Genomic DNA, 22,577 nt, shown 5'->3' with positions numbered 1-22,577 from the left:
GTTAGTTAGCTACTGTTAACAATTATTACAAAAAAGTATTCAAAAATCCCTCAGTAATAATTTATTCAACAACCCTATCCTGGGGTGGAGGGAGGAATTCCATTATTAAACATCCATGGAAATATTTCATTGCAAAGTTCTTTATAGTGGAAAAAGTTAATGTTCTTTTGGAACCTTTATTTTAAAGTGTACGTTAAAAATAGCACCTGCAGTATATTGTACAATTGTTAGGGTAACACCTTAGAATGCTCACACTGATTATTTGTTGTCTACTACCATTATACCTTGGAAAGGAACCCAGGCTATCGGTTAAATGCAAGTTACCATGTTAAAATATTTGAAGCTTTTGAAGTGACCACTTACAGCCCATGCAGCTCCAATAAGTTATCACTAATGAAAAGGTCAATGCGTCTGGACACCTTAAAAATGATTTGCTAAACCAAGTCTCTACAGAAAAATGACAGGAAAACTGTTAAAACAAACTGAAACTCCAAATATTAAAGGCTTTTTAAAGCCCTTTGCCATCGAAAGCAGTTATGAGACACAATAGTTTCTCCTATCCAAGTCTGATGTGCAGAGACAAGTATAAATAATACATTAGTAGAATGACTTCCCAAAGAATATAAACACTGAACCTCTGTGATGATTTCAAATCACTGTTCTGATTTGTTGAGTCTGACATGCAAACTAATGGTGTGAGTTGGGGCAGGTGAGTTGAGTACCTGACTTAGGGCGTTTATGAAAACCTGTTCAAAAGCAAACATTATTTTTGTAATTAATTTGGTGAGCATAAACATCATTTCAAAACAGACCTACACATGTACCTTTTACAATGGAATAATATACAGTATGTGAAGGACTAGGGCACAACTACAACTAACCCCTAGGGGTGTGAATAGTTATGGCTATGGTTAGCTACAACTAAAACTAGTATTGCGTGTAATATATATATATATATATATATATATATATAAATAAATAAATAAACACACATGTACACCCCTCACATTTTTGTAAATATTTTATTATATCTTTTCATGTGACAACACTGAAGAAATGACACTTTGCTACAATGTAAAGTAGTGAGTGTTCAGCTTGTATAACAGTGTCAATTTGCTGTCCCCTCAAAATAACTCAACACACAGCCATTAGTCTAAACCGCTGGCCACAAAAGTGAGTACATCCCTAAGTGAAAATGTCCAAATTGGGCCCAAAGTGTCAATATTTTGTGTAGCCACCATTATTTTCCAGCACTGCCTTAACCCTCTTGGGCATGGAGTTCACCAGAGCTTCACAGGTTGCCACTGGAGTCCTCTTCCACTCCTCCATGACGACATCACGGAGCTGGTGGATGTTAGAGACCTTGCGCTCCTCCACCTTCCGTTTGAGGATGCCCCACAGATGCTCAATAGGGTTTAGGTCTGGAGACATGCTTGGCCAGTCCATCATCTTTACCCTCAGCTTCTTTAGTAAGGCAGTGGTTGTCTTGGAGGTGTGTTTGGGCTCATTATTGTTGGAATAGAAGGGAGGGGACCATGCTCTGCTTCAGTATGTCACAGTACATGTTGGCCTTCATGGTTCCCTCAATGAACTGTAGCTCCCCAGTGCCGGCAGCACTCATGCAGCCCCAGACCATGACACTCCCACCACCATGCTTGACTGTAGACAAGACACACTTGTCTTTGTACTCCTCACCTGGTTGCCGCCACACACGCTTGACACCATCTGAACCAAATAAGTTTATCTCATCAATTCAAGGATTCAAAATGTTTATTGTCATATGCACAGTGTACAGGGAAACTTGCTTTTCCTCAATGAAATTCTTTCTTTGCAGTCCACACTGAATGCCAAGACAAGTGCAAATTATGTAAAAATAAAAACAGACATACACCTAAATAGAATAAGAATAACAGTCCTGTGGTCTCATCAGACCACAGGACATGGTTCCAGTAATCCATGTCCTTAGTCTGATTGTCTTCAGCAAACTGTTTGCAGGCTTTCTTGTGCATCATCTTTAGAAGAGGCTTCCTTCTGGGACGACAGCCATGCAGACCAATTTGATGCAGTGTGCGGCGTATGGTCTGAGCACTGACAGGCTGACCCTCCACCCCTTCAACCTCTGCAGCAATGCTGGCAGCACTCATACGTCTATTTCCCAAACACAACCTCTGGATATGACGCTGAGCACGTGCACTCAACTTCTTTGGTTGTGTTCTGAGTGGAACCTGTCCTGTTAAACCGCTGTATGGTCTTGGCCACCGTGCTGCAGCTCAGTTTCAGGGTCTTGGTAATCTTCTTATAGCCTACGCCATCTTTATGTAGAGCAACAATTCTTTTTTTCAGATCCTCAGAGTTCTTTGCCATGAGGTGCCATGTTGAACTTCCAGTGACCAGTATGAGAGTGAGAGCGATAACACCAAATTTAACACACCTGCTCCCCATTCACACCTGAGACCTTGTAACACTAAGGAGTCACATGACACCGGGGAGAGAAAATGGCTAATTGGGCCCAATTTGGACATTGTCACTTATAGGGGTGTACTCACTTTTGTGGCCAGCAGTTTAGACATTAATGGCTGTGTGTTGAGTTGTTTTGAGGGGACAGCAAATTTACACTGTTATACAAGCTGTACACTCACTACTTTACATTGTAGCAAAGTGTCATTTCTTCAGTGTTGTCACATGAAAAGATATAAACTATTTACAAAAATGTGAGGGGTGTACTCACTTCTGTGAGAAAATAAATAAAATGCATACATACACACACACACTTTAGATAAAACACTAACTAAAATAAACAAGTTTAAGTGTCTTAAAATGACCAAAACTGTTAAATAAATAAATAAATAATAATAATATTTATATATAATAACCTGCCTTCATATACATACAATAAATAAACAATACAAATGACAATTGTTTTTTTTACTAAAACTTAACATTAAAACAAAAACTGAAAATATATAAAAAGGTTAATAAATACTGTTATTAGTACATAATACTACAATAATACTGGAATGGATGACCACAAGACAGAAAGAGCTCAAGAACCTTCTCTAAATTATGTCATACAATATTGCACTAGCTGAAACACAAGGGAGGAGGACTGTGCTAATCGGGAAGGGCTCGAGAGTGTGAGCAGAAAGTGTGGCACTTCCTACTGAGTGTGAGACACAGGCAGACTGTTGCAGAACAGGGTTGCATCCTGTCCTCTGGCCCTCATCCAGTTACACACACACACACAGCCACCCTCCATAACACTCCGGCTCACATACACATATCGTCCTTAATCTTATTTACTGGTAAGCTGACATGTCCATTTTCTGGGTGCTAGCATGGCTGTAAGGGGTTGAGGTGGGGAGGTCTCCTCCAAGCGGACTGAAGGGCTGAGTCAGCTCTAACAGACACAATGCCAAGTGCATGATGGATAGATCCAGTCACACCCAGCACAGGAGAAAGAGGGGCCCCTGGGTCAGTCACATCTAGTCCACATACTGCACAGGCCCTCCATTGAGCTGTGTTTGGGCTAAATGTCATACTCTTAAGGGCCGGTCACACTACACTTTTAATTCTATTGACTCCATTCATATGCATGCGAGTGCAGGAGACATGTGAATCTCACTACATTCTAAAATTCAAATTTTGTGATGAATGTTTCATGTATCGTGTGGTGTGACCAATAGAAGCTCGGTGTGACCTCTTAGCTGAATTTAAAAAACACAAACATTAAATCTGCAGGACTGCAGTGTTGAAGTGTAAAAAGCAGATTATATACAGTATTTGTACAATTTGGGTGTATCATATTTCGAATTGTGTTTTTAAAAAGACACCAAAGAGTATGATGTCAAATTATGACCGTTTCAGTGTGTGTATAAATATTGCGTTCTCAGTTTAGTGTGACCATGGCTTTTTTGGAAGATTCTGCTCCTTTAGTTATATTCACAAAGCAACACAAAACTCATGTAAGAGTTAAACTCAAAAATAAATAATGTAATATATACACTTGTCAAATGTTTTAGATCAGTTTATTTATTTATATATATATATATAGGAAAAAAAAAAAGTTATAATGTTAATAATATCTTTTGTTATTAACCATTTTATACTTATGGCCTTTTTTCCCCTTGTAAATCTAATATGTAAATCTAGTTCGTGTATTTTTTTTAAAATTATGTAATATACATTTGTAACACTATATTTTGCGCTTTTCTTTTTACCTTATTAAATTATAAAAATCTGCTGCATGAATGTTTCTAATAAAAATTTTAAGTTCAAAATTTGCTTCTTTCTCTCCTCTGACCACAATGTCCCTATATTTTCCCCTCTTTTAAAAGTCATAGCAGTGCTATTGTGGATTTTAAATTTTGCTACTGAGGCAAATGACTGCACACACAATAATTAGAATTGTAGTTTCCTTTCATCACTATTTCCCCCCAGAATAATAAATATTTTAGATTAAACGAGATTTTAAAAAGTATAATTTTAAAATACTTAAGTCTTCTAGAGGAAAAAGCAACAACAAATAATTGAATCTTTTTCTTTGGAATTTCAGCTGCAAATGATGCATCTATACTTCAGTTCCATAACAGCTATAAATTCATAAACACATACTTGGTCCAAAATGTCAGCATATCTGAAAGATAAATTTCTTCATTATTAGTCCTCTGTTGTTAACCTGAAAATTGCTCAGACTGGTTTTATGAACTGGATAATCAGATTCATTGAAAAATAATCTGGCGCACTCTAGCCAAAATAGAGTACAATGCTATTGAATGTGTATAAATAGCTGGAATGAGGTTGGGGGCAAAAAACTTCTACAGTGACTAAGCACAGACGTTCCGGTACAGTCTTCCATAGACTACTGACACAGCCCAGCTGCTCCAAGTTGAGAAAACGGATGGAGTGAAAGAAAATAATGGATGTACACATCCACTCCGCTCCCTCCTGCTGGCGGCTGAGAGGAGCTGTCACAGCCTGGCAGGGTTGAGGAACTTCAGACGAAAGGAATCTGCATGATGTGTTTGCAGCATGTAAGCCTGTACATCCCAATGCAAACACGCAGACAAAGAAAGGCACTGTCAGAGACACACTAAGGTGATTGTGCTACACCGCACAATTTCCTGAAATTCAAAGGCATTCAGATAAGCAAAATTCCTCAGAATCTAATACTGAGCCTACTTTCGATCTTGTAACGAAAACATTAACAGACATTTCTCTGGTGAACAGCGCTGCATGCAGCAAGCAATATTGCATCCTGTGATCTCCGCTGGGTCAAGTGTGGGGTGGGAGGATACAAACCCCAGCCATCTTCATGTGCAGAGGGAATTCCTCACAAAAACACAATGCTATTACAAATGGCCTACTAGCTTGACCATCAGGGCTTGAGAGAGAGTATAAATTGCCTTTTATGTTTCTAAAGAGCTGCAAAAATCTGATACAGACAGACTGTAAAGCAGCACACTAACCAGGTGTGAAGCAAATATCGAAACTGCAAAAAATTATGAGCAATTGAACATTTTAGTGTTACAGTTGATTTCGTCACAGAAAAATTCTGTGAATTTTAAGTTGTTTGTGTGAAATTTTCCAATAAAAACCATCTAAACATTTTTAAAACAAGAAAATTAACTTGTGAAGCACAAGTACGTAAGACTGCTACTTTAAGAAAACATAGATCAAAGAAATAAAATAACAAAAAAACAAAAAGTTGTAAAATAAAATAAAAAATAAAACAAACAATGTGGGCCGGCCCTTTGTGTAAATATGTATAAAAGTGAATTGTAGTAAATGTACGTATATCCTTCCATCGGCCCAGAATTAAAATTCTAATTAATTTAGCGTGCTCCGGCTCAGTGCAGCGGCTCAAAAGCGCTCAATGTCAAAATGTTTGAAATGGCCAAAGTGTAGAAGGCGGGATTTACTGTTCACAGACGCTGAGCTGTGCACGACTTGGATGCAAGCTGAGGTAAGATGCAAGCAGCCAAACATGATGAGAAAATTCAGCAATATTTGCAAACAGTTTACAATAGAAAAAAAATAAATAAATAAAAAAATTAAATAAAAATCAAAAAAAAAAAAAAGTTAAACGACAGACATTCATTTTCAGGAATACAAATTACTACTGGCCTTTTCAAATTTCATTTCAAAATGCCATTTACGTTATTCGTCACAAATGAACATAACATGGCAGTTTTCAGAAGACATGAGATAAGAGTTAATGTATATCTCTATAGGCTTTCATCCATGATTTCACATGTCTAAGAAAATGTTTAAAAATCTATAAAAATCATTCTCAGTCTTACTCTAGAACATTGTAAATCTGAAGACTTTTGCTTTCAAGTGCTGTGCATAGAAAAGTGATAGGCCTAATAAAAAAATAATTTCCTTATGAATTCACATGCATTATTTTATATACACTGGGGATTAAAAGTTTGAATGATTTCTAAAGGATCATGTGACACTGAAGACTGGGAGTAATGATGCTGAATATTCAGCTTTGATCACAGCAATAAATTATATTATATATATTTTAATTATTTATTTATGTAATATATATATATATATATATATATATATATATATATATATATATATATATATATATATATATATAATGATTATGCAGTATATACACACACATAGAAGACAGACATTTTAAAATGGTAAAATTATTTATTTCACAGTACTGTTTACTGTATTATTCATCATCAGAATAATTTGTATACTCTTTTCCACAATTGGAGCTCTATTCCTTATGGACTGATAATATCGGTATTTAACTTTATTGATATTAAACTGTGCCTCGTAAAAATTATTTTCTATTTGCCATATACACCAGGAAAGACAAATTATAATCTAAAGAACGCCAGTCATTTATGGTGAGGTGCAGTGTGTTGCAGACTGGGTTTGGCCCCAGTCCACCCCTGGCTCCAGGGGGACTGACCCTGTACTGAATTCATGAAAGCCCACAAACCAAGAGAAGTTTAATCTTGGAATATCACGAGTGGCCAACACATCAGGGTGAAATTAATTTCTGAGCAAAGCGTCAATGACTGCACTAAGCCAGACATGCTTTCTTTACACCTCACAGACTGTAAGGTCTGTCGCTGACCCAGCATATACTCACGACTAGTCATAGGGCTGTTGAGCTTTAACAAGGCTCAGTCAATGTACCGTTGGTGCTTCGGGTTTGGAGCGAGATCTCGAGCGAGTGCCGTGTGTTAGTGATCAGCCTATTCAAAGTTAGCGATCGCTGCCAAAACATTCAACTGGGTACTTCACTGACCTTCCAAAACAGCCTATTTTTCACGAGTGGGAACAGTTGGGACCTGAGCCGGAGTTAGAGTTATCTGAGACTTCCAGTGTGTTTCCATGGTTACTGGTTTAGCGAGTGTGTCTGGGTTCTCATTTCATTTTAGGTTGCTAAGTTTAATATCATCACAGTAAGGTAAAGACAGAGCTTAGATGAAGTCTGAAACTGGTGTGACATTTGTTTAACGCTTTTCCTTGTGTTCATTTCATGAATGCAATTTTAGTGAGATTATCGTAGCCAAAAATGAGCACATGGGTAAGACAGAGCAAGTCCTCCATTTTGTCTTACAGTCCTCCTAAAAACATCTTAAATCAGACTAAAGTGGTCAAAACCCACAAAGACCCACTGCAGCAAAACCACAAAGCAGCAATTAAATGATACCTATTTTGACAAAATATAACCTAAAGCAATCTAGGCTATAACAAAAGTTCATACTCTAAAACGCTACAGATAAGTTTAAAGGGATAGTTCACCCAAAAATGAAAATTCTGTCATTAATTACTCACCCTTATGTTGTTCTAAACCCGCAAAAGACCTTCGTTCATCTTCGGAACACAAATTAAGGTATTTTCGATGAAAAAAGAAAACAATAATTCATTCAGCAATTCTTCTCCCCAAGTTACAGTCTTCCACCATTTTGGAGAGTACCCCAGAACGTAATCAACATGATCAGTGTTGTTTACGTTCAGTAGAAAGCATGGGCATGCTGAACGTAAACAACGCTGATTACGTTCTAGGGTACTCTCCAAAATGGCAGAAGACTAACTCGTGGAGAAGAATTGCTGAATAAATTGTTATTATTGTTTTCTTTTTTTCATTTAAAAATATATTAATTTGTGTTCCGAAGAGGAACGAAGGTCTTGCGGGTGTAGAATGGCGGAAGATGGTAACTCGGGGAGAAGAATTGCAGAATGAATTGTTATTATTGTTTTCTTTGCACACAAAATGTATTATTGCCTCTTTTATCCTTTGTCATTCCTATCCTGTTCTTCAAACTCGGAGCCTTTCTGCCAAACAAAATGACCAAGAATCACGGAACTAGTCCTTGTCCACACTAATAATTTTAAATTGGGATGAGATGGCGTTTTTCCTCAAGGAAAACTGAGCTTTTTGAAACTGCTCTCCAAAGTGGATTAATTTGAAAACGGCATTTTCGCATTGTAGTGTGGACTGTGACACGTTTAATCATGTGACGCATATTGTACCAATACTAATATCTATGTTTATATGGGTATTGCGCCTGTTATGTGCTATTCACTTTCACACTATTGCTACAGATGTGTTACTTTGTACACTCTTCATATCACAGTCCTGCAAAGATGACAGAAAATTTACTCGCGATTGCGGCAAAACATGAGGACAGTTACGTTTTAGATCAGATCATAAAATTGTGAGCGAGTCAGCGAATGGTAATATTTCTCTAAATAAAATGATCCTGCCAGAAGAATTGCATGAAAACATATGTCTGTTCCGTCTGCATCATCTCAGTGAGTGTTTTTGAGGCTTGCGCAGTAAAGCGAATTTAACATTTTCTGACGTTTTAGAGTGGATGAGAAACTTTTGAAAAACGCTAGTGTGGACAGAGAGCGTTTTAAAATGAATCATGAATCATGTTCAAATGTATCTGGATTAGACACAGCCCTAGTCTAAAGAACATAACCGTTACTCGCAGGTCAAGCAACTTTTACCTGGAGATTTTCTAAGATTACTCAAGTTTCTTTTTTTTCCTTTTTCTTTGCCAGAACTCAGAAATTTCTTATATTAAGCAACCAAAATGAAAACATGAGGAACAAAATCACTATGTCTCTTTGCATTTTCATGGAGTGAGATGGAGCATCACCATTCATAAAACCTGACCTATACAAACGTCACCCACTGGCTGACAAATATTAGTTTTTGGCTTTTTCATATTAGTATAAACATACAGTCAATGCTGCATAGTCTAGCATTAATCTGCTGTTTATTTTCCAAATTACTGCAGCATATTTTGCATCATTGGACAGAACGGGAGGCACCCAGGCCTCCCTAGTGGTCTGAGGGGATTTCCTGAAGGGCACTGTAGTGCCACAGTGTGGAGACCCTTCAGCAATGTACACTAGATGTACACATAAAAGCATACACCTGGAAAAATGCTACAACCCTTAGCGTGCATGCTGGGTTATAATGCACTGAGACGCACGTTATGAAATGATTCAAGCTCTTAATAATAAATCTGGCTGCATTTAAGAAAACATTATCACTACTTGGCTGTGAAACGTAGCACTTCAGCTCGATAGCAAATGGGGTCCCTTTCTTCTTTGGCCTGAGGGAGTAGGAATGAATTTGACGCTAATGGCGGGCAGTTTACAAGCTAACATCCGTTCTATTGGCTCATGCCATACAATGTGATATTACGGCATCGCTGAAAATAGCTGCTGTTGTAGAAAGATGAACTGTGAGAGAAGCAGAACAGAGACATGAGTAGGCGTTCGTTTGTCAGAATATTTCTGTCCATTGAAATACCACACGGGCGTTGCGTAATGCAGCGCGGGCCATTATTGGATCTCAGGGTGAAGGAAATGAGCTAGTGCATTCAAGATTCTGTTTTACAGGTAAAGTGGTTCATGCAGAGCAGGAAAAAAAACAATTGGTTCTCAAATCTCCTAAGAATCGACGTTAGCGTTTTATTTTATTTTAAGCTTTTTGCCACTTTTATTAAAAAAAAAAGAGAGAAAAGAATTGGGACATGACACAGGCAGGGTTGTTTCCCACCAATCTAGCTCAAATAAAAAGTTTGTTAAATCTAATAGAACCTTTATAAGCACTGCTCTCCTCTTTGCCTGCAGAAACAACATTAGCATTATTAGAGTTGTAACTATATAACTGCAGTATTATAGTTCGGTAATACTGAGAAACTATTATGGATTGGTGATATGACCAAAATCTTATATCACAATACGTGTAATTTTATTTCACAATAACAATATATATCCCAATGTAATTATTTTTGCTGGAAATATAGTTGCTACAATGCAAAAATTTATAATGACACTGAAAAGTCACAAATATACATTCTATACAATACTATGCTAGCCAAACTAACATAAGAAAAAAAAAGTTCAAGCTTCCTAAAGACATGTAAACAGCCAGTTATAAGATGTTAAAGAAACCAATTACAACCAATTGATCCTTAGAGAGTTTGATTGACAGGCGATCTGACCAATCATAACGCTGAATCGCCATTTTGTCCAACAAACAAATCAAACAGGAGAGTAGATTAATGTAGGTGGACTTAAACTTGAAAAATGGTGTGTATTGAGGTCTTTCCAAGGTTGAAATAAAATACCGTCTGATGTTCATTCAAGTTTTTCATGCTTTATGTAAATATGAAGAGATGATCGCTTCATGTGCTGCTGAACTGAGGTGCTACAGAGATCTGTGAGGACACATTAAAGAGCTACAAAATTATATTTATTGTTTGAATTTCTTTAAAAAGACAAATTTTAAATGCAAAGACTTTGTTTTATACCATAAGTAACCTGCTCTGTCTTTTTTGTTGGCACGTTGTAAGTGTCCTCTTTGCTCCGCGATTTATATTTCACTGCGTGTCGAACATAGCAACAGTAACTAAGGGGGCAGATCTTTGTGAATGGTCAGTTGGACAACTAAAAACAGAACAAAGATCTGAAATCGGAAACAGATTTGGGTGTGCACATAGAAATCTGCATGTGAAAATCAAATAGAATTGTCTTTTGCGTCATGTTGCCCTTGGACAATTTTACATCAACTGAAACTTTAAACTGGCAAGGCTAAAAAAAAAAAGAAAACACGCATGAAAAGGATAAACTTTCGTAATGCCACAATGTCAAGGGAGTGCAACTGCTATAAAGACAATAATTAAAAAAAACGATGATGTTTGAATAGGTAGCACTCTTGTATAGGCTAACGATACCTGGATGATTTACTGCATTGGTTGATTTGAAAGTATGCAGCTAGTGAAAACTTTGCTATCCAATGAGGCCACTGGAAGCTGTTAGATTCGAAAAAAAGTGGAATATTAACATAGCCATTTGGCTGCTTGGTATTCTGCCATATTTATTTTATTTTAAGTAAATTAAACTGAATTTGTAAGAACAACAAATATTAACGTCTAAACTTTTCTAGAAAATATTTATATTTTTCTCCATATCTTGGAATATTTTCAGTATTTACCCATCAAAATGAAAACACGAGGAACAAAATCTCTATATGTCTTCACATTTTCATAACAAGGGCAAGGATTTATTCCTTTTATATTTATTTCATATATGATGATGTGAGTGCATCAGTAACCAGCACTGTTTGTTACTAGTTTGCAACAGAAACGCTACATGATTCCAAATGTGATATCCAAAAAAAAAAAAAAAAAAAAAACCCTCAAAAATAAAAATGTAAAAAAAACTGTTTCATGCCCGGTACGACACAATTATGGATGAAAACTAGGGGTGTGCGATATTGACAAAAAAAAAAAAAAAAAAAAAAAGATATTTTCTGGGATTTTAATCGATAACGATAATTAGACGATATTTTGCTGTATGTTATTGTGCTGGTACCTTAAGGACTGTCGTGGACAGCTGACTCCTAAAGTTTTTGATATTCTTCATATTCTGTGTGGTGGTCAAATTCACACTGACTTTATTTTTTCCAATAAGTTTAAACGGATTTGTACATTTTAATGGGCATTTTTACCTTTATAAAGCCATTTTTTCTAAAAGTGTCCATTATCTTTTGAGTCAAATTCTTACATTTATTCAGTGAATTAGAATAATGAGACTTAAATGAAGTCAGTATCAACAAAATTCATCTTTGCAATGCAGAGAAAACACAGAAGCTGCATCTGAAGTGGCATTTAGATGCATTTACACACTGTTTAATGCAAGACATGAATGCATTTAACCTGCAATTACAAATGCATAAATCATGTTTTGATATATTAAACAAAACGTTAAAGGGTTAGTTCACCCCAAAATGAAAATTATGTCATTAATTACGCACCCTCATGTTGTTCCAAACCCGTAAGACCTTCGTTCATCTTCGGAACACAAATTAAGATATTTTTGATGAAATCTGAGAGCTATCTGACCATCTATTGCGCAAAAAAAAAATAAAAATAAAAAATAAATAAATAAATAAAAAGTAAAGTATTCTCGTAGCGTCGCAAAACTGAAGTTGAGCCACTGATGTCACATGGACTGTTTTACCGATGTATTTACTACGTTTCTGGACCTGGGAACATTTCAGTTGCATTGCTGTCAATGGATGTCAGATAGCTCTCCGATTTCATCAAAAATATCTTAATTTGTGTTCCGAAGATGAACGAAGGTCTTACGGGTTTGGAACGACATGAGGGTGAGTAATTAATGACAGAATTTTCATTTTGGGGTGAACTAACCCTTTAAATACTGCTATTTGAAATTATTTAAATAATAAACGATACTTTGAATGTGAAATTAAAATCACCAGCAGGTGGCAGCAAGTCACCGTTAATAAGAGAGTCATTGCGATTGAACCGAATCATTCAAACGGTTGATTCATGCAGGAACGAAACGCCCTCATGTTGCTCAGAGACGCAAAACAGTGCTGTGGCTGTGTTTGGAGTGATTTTTGTTGTTGAAATAAAACAAAAACAGGAAATATGGTGTCTAAAACTGAAGTCTCTCACTAACCTCTTGTGTACTGAACTGTTGCCAAAAAAAAAAAAAAATCAATATCACATTTGGTAATCATGGTAATTTTTGGAGCGTTATTTTTTGTGTGAAATTGATTAACTAGGCTATATGAAGTGGTACAAAATAGCCTATAAACATTTTCTGCCCCCATGTCTTTAATTTTGTGATCATTCTAAATGTAGTGAAAGTGCAGTGAAAGAACACTCTACACACGCACACTAGTCTAGACTTCACGTAATGAATGTGTGCACTCTGTAGGTGTGTTTTGAATGATTTTTGCAAAATACTCGATAATGTCAAATCGCACAACGTTTAAACAACAATTGCGATATTAAAAATCACAGACGATATATAAAATCGCACACCCCTAATGAAAACATTTGCAATTCACCTGCCACTGGCCATTTTAACATGCTAATGATACAACATATAAACAAAGACAAAAATAAAAGGATGCTAACTAGATGGTTAAGAAATCTGTTGTCATTTGGCTTTGTTTGGCAATCGTGTAGATCCAAATCAGGTTATTCTTGTAGTCTGGCACGTGTGTGAGGTGGCAAAGACAAGTCTGAAAATGTGCCCTCTCTCACTCTCTCTCGCTTGCCGACACAAAACCTCAGACAGTACAGCTGAGAACAGACTGTACTATGTCAAGAGGCAGGTAGCTCTCACTTAAGGAAGCTCAATGGCCTCACACTGCAGTCTAACTTCACTCATTACTTGAGTTGTGTTTACTGAGGGCTGGGACACAATGGCAAAACCAACATAACACACAAACTGATACCTGATCTTTAAACACACTAAAGTGCACAATAGTGTAAATACTCAGACAAACACAAGTCACGAGTTTGTTGCTCCTGTAACCAGGCAATGCGACGCAAACAAAAGTGCATTATGGTAATCCATTGTACATTACACATTGATTGAGCTTGAGTGCAAATCACAAAATACTGTCATTTGTATTTAGCTAGTATTTTCTTAGTGTCTATTTACATTGTATCTTTTGCTACCAGGTGCTTCCAAAAATGAAAAGTTATCATTTTGCTCCAAATCTTTCTTGTGTGGAACATGAAAGAAGAAAATTTGAAGAACGTAAACTGTCATTTTTTTCCCCATGCAATTCCAAGGGTGACAGGAGTTTTCAAGCTGCAAAAAGTGATGCAAAAGCATGATGAAAGTACCTTAAAATGATCCATGCGTCTTGTGCACTATATTATAAGTCTTCCAAAGTCCTTTGTAGGGCTGGACCAGAATATTCGATTATTCATTCGGTGGGTTGGCATTCGATTTTCAATTTTGAGATTCGAATATTCTTTTCTTTTTTTTTCCGAACACCTGGCATCCACCGCGAATATGAATCGCCCATAAGTGAAGGTCATGAACGTCATGATTCGGTTCATCTGGAAGAGAAAACAAAAATGCCGAAGACCTCAGCTGTGTGGGAGCACTTTAAATTGAGTGAGGACAAGACAAAGGCAGTGTGCCAAATATGTGATTTGAAACTGGCCTACCACAACAGCATCAAGTTTGAGAAAAAAAAAAAAAAAAAAAAAAATCACCCAAGTTCTGCAAGTAGTACGCCTATACCTATATTGTTGGTGTAAAAAAACAAGCTGCTTTTATCCTGCATGTTAATCAGTAATTTTACACTATAAAAACATGCACTTAATTCACTTAGAAAATACGGCAGTCATAAAAATGTAATTTTATATTAAACTGTTTGTCAATTAAAATGTGTGATGCTGTTATTGAAAGTATGATACAGTGTTCTTTATTTATTACGGTTCATTGAACTTCGTTCATTTATTTTTCGTTCTTCTTTTATTTAAATAGCCTACCCTTTACGGTGTCAGTAATTACTGTGCTGCTAATTTCTGATTTGGGAGGGATTTTTTTTTTTGTTAGAAAAACGTTAGGCTACCTTATTAGAAGTATTGCTCTTAACAGACCTGTGTGTTTTGTATCACTAGTGCAGTGTCCGTTCTTGGAGCATTTAAGCCCTGCCCGTGTGAGGCGCGATGCTTCCAGCTCGCGCTGCTCTGTAGTTTATTAAAAGTTTATTAATTCTGAATGTGCCGCGTGTCCATATTGCACCAAAACGCCACACTGCACTCCCTTGGGTCCGCAGCAACACACCCGCCACGCGTGAAGTCGATTGGATGAACGGTTCTCAACATAAGAATGCAAACAGACACACAGAGACCCCTGCCTTTATTAGAGAGAAGAATATGTTCAGCCCCCTCCCTCCGAAGATTCGGTGTTGATTACTACCGAAGCTTCGAAGCTCAAAAAAAAAAAAAAAAAAATGGTATTCGGACCAGCTCTAGTCCTTTGATAGCTTTGTTTGAGAAAAAAAAAAAAACATAAAATATTGACAAAGATACTTCCTTCCAAGAAGTGTTGTTATTGTTAAATAAAACATTTTTGTTAATTAAAACAAAACTGAAATAAAATAAAACATAAAAAAGATGAAAAGCTTAAACTACAGGAAAATTTGAAATTTCTTAAAGTACCAAAATTACTAAGAGAAATAAAACAAACTAAAACTGAAATAATTAAAAAATATTTAGACATTCTATAAAAAAAAAAAAAAAAAATTATATATATATATATATATATATATATATATATATATATATATATATATATATATATATATATATATATATATATATATATATATATATATATATATATATATATATATATATATATATATAAAGATAATTCATAATATTACTTAAAACTATAATTGTATATGAATACTAAAATAACATTTACTAACGAATTACTGACTCACTTGAACTGGATCAGATCATTTGTGATCTAAACGTTCAACAAATGATTCACTGAGAAAAAAAAAAGAAAAAAAAAAGAATAATTTTCACAAATTACACATTGATACTTCTCGTGAACTCTCTTAAAAGAGCTAGAACAGATGTCACAGTTTACAGTCAATGACTTAAATTACAGTCTGATTCTCATGCAAAGCTATCCGTATGACTTCAGGAGGCTTGTAATATAGCATGCAAACTTGTACAGAGCAATTTTATGATGTTTTTGAAACTTGAAAACTTGTAATTTCACGGAAAAGACCATTCAACCACAGAAGACAAAAAAAGTCACACTGGTCAGGAACGACATGAGGTTGAGTAAATAATGAAATAATCCATTGACACACCGTATAAGTGTTTCTGGGCCGATCATTCATTAAAACAAGGCATGAGATGTGACAGACTGGACTGTCAAATGAAGGTGTAAAGTCAGCGTCTGTGCGATAGGCAGCTCCTGTTGGACTGTGAGGATGTTTGGCAGCTCTCTGACTGCTGGCAGCTGGGCAGACAGCTGCAGCGACAAGCGACTCGTAGGACGTGTGGTTATGTAACCATCAACATAGTTTCAGACATGCAGTTTAACATCAGCTGCTCCGCAACTAGGACCAGCACTGACTGACATCTGATACAAATACGCAAAGGTGTCTCCGGGATGCTCCAGCAACCTGTGCATCATATACAACAAATAATGGACAAAACATCATGTCCTCAGACAATGTACAACTTGTCCTTCACTTTGCAGCCCTAAACATTGTCTTCCACAGTACCATGCTTGTGCACACAGCAAAACCCCCTTGAGGCTTAAAAGGCAGGCAGAACTCAGAATCACAGGTGCGGGATATCACAACTAGATTGCGCCGAGAGGCCCGTCAGAGATTTAGGGAATTGAAGCGGGCCATGCTAATGACAGAGCTGATGCCAGAGATGCTTTGCTGGAGCTCAGCCTGGTGCTGTTGATCCCCTCTGCGCCTGGGGATTTACCAGCCAAAGCCCCCTAAACCCCTCCTTCCATCTGAGCAAAGAGAAAAGAAGCAGCTCCAGTCACACGGCCAATCGCCAGCACCGCACCCAATCAGCGCGCCGTTTTCCACTCAACTGAAACACATTATTCATCAATCAGGTTCTACATAGGTCTATTCCTTAGCTCCTCCATGCTCATTTATTAACTATTTTGGATGATTTAATTATGTTTCTAGCTACTAATAAAGTTCCGGATATACTGGCGAAGTTTTTCCATTCTTCACTTCTTTTGAAAAGAAGTTCATAAAACCTTTATACAGCAGTATACTGTTAGCCAGCCACGCTGTTGAGAGCAGAGTTTAAATGAATATGTAAATATGTGCAGCGCGCCTTCCTCTCAATAACAAAATAAACACATAACCAAGATGCCAGCAAAAACAGCAGTTAAGAAAGCATCTGATCATAGTGATATGATGAGTGGATGTTTGCACCAGTTCAACAATTTGGCACTGTCAAGTTATGTCACATTTATTTATATAGCACTTTATACAGTAGGTTTCAGATTTACAGCATTAAATATGAAAAAAAACGCATCTGACCTAGATGGACAGAACCGAAGAAATTTTTCCAATGTCTGTCAAAGCAGGCAGAGCCGCACCTACCCATTATGTATTCACCACTGACTAATGGGAGTTCAAAGATATTCACTATCAATTTCTGAGGGAAAACTGTTTCAATGTAAATCCAACACCATATTTCTTTCATTGTAAGATAGAGGTGTGTAGAAGCATCTGATTGTAAGGGTCATTGCACACTGAGTCCGAAATTTTCGCGTGCATTTTTCCATATTCCTCACCTTTTCCTATCCAAATGCATGCTACGGATGCGAAAACGCAGAAAATCGAACCTGATCTGAATTTTTTTTTTTTATGACGGACGAAAGTTTCGGAGGCAGTGTGTAAACATGCTTGACACAACGTGAGGTCATATTTATTTTTTAACGTGCAAAAATTTCAGACTCGGTGTGCAATGACCTTAAGAACTGATTGATAGTGAACTAGTTGATTATTTCTAATCTTTTTCAGTAGAACTGATGCAATTAGCATGGCGAAAGATATTTTCACTGAAAAGTTGCAAGGCTAAATTTATGCCGTTTAAAGCACCATCTATACAATCTTACATACTCAGGTGGACTTCCTTGGCCATTGTGTCACATTTCGCAGTTTGACAAATGACATATCAAATTATATATAGTCCAACTTTTAAAAAGTGTTTAAAAATTATGTGTTCTCTTCCAATCTGTTGCGTGTTTTAATGCAAGATGATGTACTGTGTCCAGTTAAATAATATAAATGGTTTAGTTGGTCAGACTAAGGTCCAAGCTAAGTTGATGCAAACACTAGAAAATACGTACAAACAAATGCATAGCATACCTGATGATGAAATTTACGTGACATACACTGTGTGCATACCTTAACATATGCATAATAATCCAAGTAGGCCTATACTTTGGGCAAATTAAGCCTGTAGCTTGATAATAAAAATCTGCACATGTAAACGTAACTTGTACTTTGTAGATTTTGAAAATACATAGTTTATTCCATCCCTAGAAAGACCGCAAGGGATGTAGGGAGGAGGAATGTGTGTGAGAGTGAAACAGACAGTGAGTGTCTGTCTCTGACTGCTGAGCTCAGCCGTGGTCAAGCACCTCGCGCTCTTACTTACACACACACACACACACACACACAGAGAGAGATCTCTCCAATATTCAAGGAAGACGTTAGGCCAGGCCAAGCGTGAAGACACATGCAGATACACATGTTTTCAGGGAGAAAAGGATGAGAGGCGGAGAAGTCTTAGAGATTTTGGATCGGCTTTCCTTGGGGTAGAGAATCTTATTTCTGTATGACGTTGAAGTCAAGAGCCGCTCCTGGTTGTCAGCACTCAGATTCTGGGAAATTGTATACATTTGACCCTAAGAGCAACAAGATAAGACAGTTTAAAATAATCACAGTACAACAGTGTAGATCTGAAAGAGCAGAGTATTCTCCTCCCGTTCAATACGATCCATTTCAAACCAATCAATAATTATGCAAGTAAACCGCAAACATCAGATAAAAGCCCATCAGACAAATGTCTTTGCACTCCAGTGAATCTCACAGCTGTGACTAATCTAAATAACTGAAACATTACTTTTGGGTAACGTTGTGACTGGAACATCTTCCAGACTGACTTTGTTTACGAAGTACATCAATCCAAAAACAACCCTATTGGAATGAATTCTATCCTTGAACCAAAATATTTATATGCAGACTACATAAGGGTCAACTGAGCAAGAGAACTAGCAACTGGTATAATGAAATCTTTAGGAATGCAAAATTAAACTAAACTTTTCAGTCAGTCAAATTCACACCACTTTAAACGTTCTACATTAAAGTTTCTTTACAGTTGGCAAAACATAAAACACCAAATACCTCCTTTAAAGTCTGGCAAAATGTTTTACAATGCTTAAAGGAATTTAAGAATGTTTTAATCATGAATTTGTTTATTACAAACACGTAGCTTTTCACTTCACAAGACATTAATTATCTTACTTGAATCATGCAGATTACTTTTGATGCTTTGATCAGCTATTTGGATGGCACCCATAAACTGCAGAGGATTCAATGGTGAGCAAGTGATGTAATGCTAAATTTCTCCAAGATGTAGATCCTCATTGGAACAGATCTGGAGTAAATTTCCATCTCTCTTTCATTTTTGGAACCATTCCTTTAATTTTAAGTTGTTTGTTACAGCTTATTTGATTGTCACTACACTGCAGACACTGTGACGATTCTACTTTTGCCAATAGAAGTTTTTTTTGGGTACGGCCTAGGACAGCCTTTGACAAACGGGAGCCATTTGATGTCTTGAAACTGTGCAGGACAAAATACGAACCTTTAAATGAACACCAATAAAAAAAAAAAACAGCAGCAATAAATAGAACAAGGGACCTGAGGGAAGAGGGAGGAATTATTGCTCCTACTTCATTAACTCCCAAGCTATAATTCCTGATCTACGTCTGCCTGCTTTAACAAACATGCAACACAAAATATAGAAAGCAATGAGGTGTTATTGCTTAGGCTGTCATTAGTGTTGGCCATGCCCATAGTTATTTGCATTACGGGAGCTGGCCATCCTTGCCAGTACCAGACAAGGAAATGCAATCCTCATCAGCAGTGGTAGCCAGCAGTCCCCTGGGATCAAGCCAGACGATGTTCAACACAACTGCACAGCACAAACACAAACACCTGACCCAAATTTTGCACAATAAGACACTGCTAAATGACACTAAATGGTTGGGCATAGAATGATGCAATTTGAGCCATTTTCAAGGCATAAAGCAAACTCACCCCAATTGCACTCCAAAAGTTTTCTGTTGTTCATTTGCATAAAGTTGAAATTTTCCCACAGTGGTGGGCATGCCCACAATGCATCACCAATGCCCTCTTATGTTGCTAACTCTCAGTGAAGATGAATGACTTCCGTTCACGTTGTCAGACTAACATATGAACAATAGTCACGTTGATATTTTTAAGATTGCAATAGTTTTAAATTTTACAGTAGTGTTAGCCTAAATGCTAATAATAAAACACAGACTAAAATGGAAGATCAACAAAGGCCTTAAAAAGGATAGTTCACCCAAAAATGAAAATTCTTCCATTCATTTTTCACCCTCATGTCATTCCAAACCTGTAAGACCTTTGTGTATCCTCGGAACACAAATTAAGATATTTTTTATACCACGTTCAATGCCCAAAGAGATAGTAAGGACATCGTTAAAATAGTCATAAACATCAGTGGTTCAACCTTAATTTTATAAAGGTATGAGAATACTTTTTGTGCACAAAGAAAACAAAAATAATGACTTTTTCAACAATTTCTTCTCTTCCGTGTCAGTCTTCAATGCATGTTCACGAGAGTACCACAACGATAGCTACATAAAATTATGATTGAACCACTGTTGTCACATTGAATATTTTAACGATGTCCTTGCAACCTTTTTGGGTCTTGAATGTGGTAGTTGCGTTGCTTTCTATGTAGGGTCAGAAAGGGCATGGATTTCATAAAAAACATCTTAATTTGTGTTCTGAAGGTCTTACGGGTTTTTACAACAACATGAGGGCGAGTAATTAATGACAATTTTCGTTTTTGGGTGAAATATCATCAAGACTGAACCAAGAAACAAAAACAACAAACTTCCAACACAATACAAAAACTATAAACTGAAAATATGCTTTCAAACACTCTGAAACCCCAAAGATCGACAAAATCGAATTAATATTATGCATTGTGAAGCTAAAGCTGTTGACTTGTTAAAGTACGATGCAGAGAGGGTGGTTGGAATGTGGATAGTAAAGTATGTGACGGCACCCAAACTGGTATGTGGAACTGTTGTGGAAGGACTAATGATTAACCCATTGCAGCTGTGGGCACAGTGCTTATTCACAGCAACGTGTGCAGTAATTGTGCGTAAATGTCATCTATCGAGGTAGACTGACCAAAAGTAGAATACATTTATAAAAGGCAACAGAAAAAGACAACTGGTGATGCATGTAATACACAACAAGCAAATACAGTAGGGTCCAAAATCCAAAAGTAGTATTTTCTAACTTAAAACAAATTAGATGTTTATTATATATTATATTATATAAATTTGTGCAATATTTTCTCATTTAACAAATTAGATGTTAAATATGGTAAATTCATTACAAATTATATTATTTATCATCTTATATAATCTCATACATCAGCTTATCTTCAATGGAAGCTAGATTGTTAACTAAAACTAAAGCTATTAAAAACAGTTTTTGTTAACTGAAAGTTGAAATACTAAAATTACTCAAATAAAAAAAAAAACAAAAATAAAGTAAAAGTAAATAGAAAAGTAAAAGCTAATTAATTTTAAAACAATAATATAAAATATATTTTATCATTGAATTAAAATGTAAAACAGTTTTAGCTTTGTTCTCAGATTTTGGGCCCAACTCTATATATGCTTCTCCAGCAGCAGGAATGCTTTCATAAACAGGATGCCAACATGGGAGGTGCCAGACTAGAGATGATTGTGACAATCACCTCCTGTTCTCTTGCTATTACATTACTACACTAGAGGCATCACATTGTTTTGAAAGCGAAAAACAGAAGGTTGTCATTTCCTGCTCCTGAAAACAAGAGCTAAATGCTCAGCACTGGTGGATGTGAAAGGTAGAGGTAAAAAAAAAATGAAAGCCTGGTGATCAGTGGATCTCCCAGAGCTTTGCTACTCATCAGGCAATAAATCAAAGACCAGGGAGTGAGTGTTCAGGTGTCATTTTTCCCTGTGGCATGGCAAACACCGAGTGAATCTCTGACTGATGGGTGACGAGGGATATCAGGCTCATTCACTGTGGAATTAAAGAACCTGCTGCCCTTTCCAGACATTCCCATTCATTTCTCCTCTCTTTGCAGGCTGCCGTATGTCAGTGGAGGACCCTCAGTAGGGAACAATGGTGTGATGACCCGGGCATTTAATCAGTTTGGGTTGTTTACGATAACGGCTAAGTTCTTATCTTTCTGCAATAACATACCTGACAGGATGATGATTCTGTTTTTCTACTGTGCTGCTGATACGGTGTCCCTAAAGAACACTTTCCTGCATTTCAGATATTTGGAATATAAACTGTTGCAAACCACCCAGCAGTTTGTATATTAACCATCCAGAATCCATATTTGGAGGGCTACTGTGGAATTACATTTTTTCTGTTT

The 22,577-nt window shown here is 36.7% G+C and overlaps 1 protein-coding gene across 2 annotated transcripts in view; it reads right to left on the bottom strand.

The window, feature by feature from the left end:
- LOC131521305 (transcription factor HIVEP3) overlaps window positions 1-22,577 on the bottom strand; it is a 74,802-nt gene that overhangs the window by 45,824 nt on the left and 6,401 nt on the right. The window contains exon 2 of one of the 2 annotated variants that reach the window (XM_058745894.1): window positions 14,178-14,396. The exons of the other annotated variant lie outside the window; for it this stretch is intronic. The gene's annotated coding sequence lies outside the window, so the exon portion shown is untranslated. The remainder of the gene's footprint in view (window positions 1-14,177; window positions 14,397-22,577) is intronic. 2 annotated transcript variants of the gene reach the window in all.

This window comes from Onychostoma macrolepis, chromosome 16 (assembly GCF_012432095.1).
Source record: "Onychostoma macrolepis isolate SWU-2019 chromosome 16, ASM1243209v1, whole genome shotgun sequence".
NCBI lineage: Eukaryota > Metazoa > Chordata > Actinopteri > Cypriniformes > Cyprinidae > Onychostoma > Onychostoma macrolepis.
Note: the sequence above shows the minus strand (reverse complement) of the source record. Positions and strands in the feature narration are given on the sequence as shown.